Genomic DNA, 2598 nt, shown 5'->3' on the forward strand with positions numbered 1-2598 from the left:
AGCACGGACTGCATCCAAACCAAATGATTAAACCAAACTCCAGAACTTGTAGAAAACAAAGGCAGACATTGCACGAAAAGACAACTCATATTTTCAGAACGCCATTGCGAAAGCCTATCACGTGAGGAGTAGGAATTCCCTGAACTCATCCGGTTAAAGCGATACCCAAAAGCTCTGCTTGGCTGGCTCCCTCCCCATCCCTGGGGTGACCGGCGCCCACCATCAACAACGCTGTCAGATAGAATATAGAGGAGGGTGGTTATAATATAACATAGTTGCCATTTCTAGGAATGTATTGTTCAATTTATCATAATATGGAATTCGTTTGACAATTGCGTGAGGTGTTCGGTATGACATTAACAAGTTGCATTTTCGTCTCAGTCATACCGATCAACTTACTTTTTTGCAGGTAATAGTTATTCATTTAGCAAGACTGTACATCGACCACATACAGATCATCATTACATTCACTGGTTTTGATACGTTGCTACTGCTATATAATGGCGTGTACACACATTCACACCACTGCAAAAACACACGAAAACACAATGATACAAGTGCAACAAACACACACACACAAACACACACGCACACATGAAATTTTGATAACGATGTTGGTTGGAGTAATTAAGTATCCAGGGCATGTATGTGTTGGTGAGGTGAAATGAGTAGCATTACTGACCCCCACCACCATTACCATCCCCTAACCCGGAAAAGCTCCGCCTGCCTCACCTAACTCTTAAACTTTAAAGCATCGCCCTACATCCACACGTAAAACTTCTCTCTGCAGGAGCCTGAAGTTTAAGCACACTTGGGGTGAATTGCTTCTCCCTAAGGCTTTGTGAGATTGGTGAGCAGTGTCGGGCACGTCCCTGATGTGGGAGGTTGCAGCGCGTATCGCTCAACGGCGTCACAACGGGCATAACGCACTATCAGTATAGCATGCCTAGGACTAGCATATCATTGAGCTTCTGGGCTATAGGAATGCAAGGTCGCCTGATCTTCCCTTATCGCCTGCATGGCATCAGTCTTGATAACAAATGTCACGTCTGAGCACCACTAGGATGTGACTGCGTTACGGAGAAGTTTTTAAAGTCGTCTTGCCCCTGAACTGTACCTTGTACTCTATATGTATTATCATGTTTTAAGCATAAGTATATATACTCACAGAAACACACATACATACCCTAGCGTACGTTAGGTCCTCATTCATCGAACAATTCCATCCCTTTTGTTTTCTTACCTCAATCCTCCAGCTACCCTACCTTTCCGTGCCTCTTTCCCTCCGTTATCCCTCACCCTCCAACTCCTCCTAACTCCCCGCCAACCCTACCCTTCGCCTCCCCTTTCCACGTCTGTCCTTCTTACCCCAACTGTACACTTTCTGTAACCTCCACACCTACTTCCGTCTACTTAACCTGCACATCTGTTTTTCTCTGTTATTACTCTCCACTTCGCTTGTGTTATATTTTTTCACGTGACACGGTGAAACGGTCTCTATGTTCGAGCCGATTTTAAAGATTATTTTTGGCGTGATTTATGAGCGGCAGGGCGAGAAGCACCGCGCTGTTTAAATTTACAAGGCTAACAGGTAATTTTCCCTCGCGGCTCTGGCCCCTACAAAACTGCTGCGTGTGGCGTCAACTTTTTACGTTTATTCTTTATTCCTCCACAGGACTCCATAAATGATATAGCGAGACCTTGGGAATTCAGTTGGTCGTTTCTGACAATCATAGCAAAGTTTTCTCGAGAACAATTTGAGTAAAGGTTCCCATGCTGAACCTCATCACCTTACAACGATCCAGAATTCGTAGATGAAAACAAATTACCCCAGAATAAGGCGTTCACCGAATTTCCCTAGAGAGAGTTACGGCAGGGTAGGCCAGTGCAAAGCTAATAAGACTGTGACTTTATTGCTTAGCCTTACCTTATGACCTTACTGAGTGAATTGTATGACCTTACCGCGTGACCTTGATTCACGATGTTAATGTGTGGCCTTTACCCTGTGATCATGCCGTGGGAATTGGAAGTTTTAGTGACCTCTGTTGCCATCTCAAGTGACCTTTCAGTGTGAACTTGACCCCTAACGTTACCTTAACGTGTATCCTTGTTTGATCCTATCTTGCGCATTTGTGTGTGATCCTTGTGTACGGTGTGGTCCCTCTTTATGTAACTCCATTTGACATGTTAACCTTGCCGCGTCTAGCTACGTTGGTAATAAAGTGCGACTCTAGCTAATCTAATGGAGCTTTAGCGTGTAACCTTTTCAAATGCAAATAGCGCGAGAGGTTTGTTTCCATTTCCTTAATGATCGATATAATTTCTCATTAAGCTACCATTCTCTTACCCTCAACACTCTTTAAATTTTGATGTAAACAGCTTTATTATCTAACTTCAGTAAACTTATGAAAAACTTTTTTCAAACTTTGAATGATTTTAATTTCATCCTATCAGGCGACGTCTGCAAACTGCCAAGAAACTTCGCTTCGATGTCCGCTGGACGCACGAGTTCCATCGTTTCTCTTTCATAGACTCAGTTAACCTTGTCTTAAAATTTTGAGCATTTCATTCATCTAGATCATTTACATCATTTTTTAC

Source organism: Panulirus ornatus, chromosome 14 (genome assembly GCF_036320965.1).
Source record: "Panulirus ornatus isolate Po-2019 chromosome 14, ASM3632096v1, whole genome shotgun sequence".
NCBI lineage: Eukaryota > Metazoa > Arthropoda > Malacostraca > Decapoda > Palinuridae > Panulirus > Panulirus ornatus.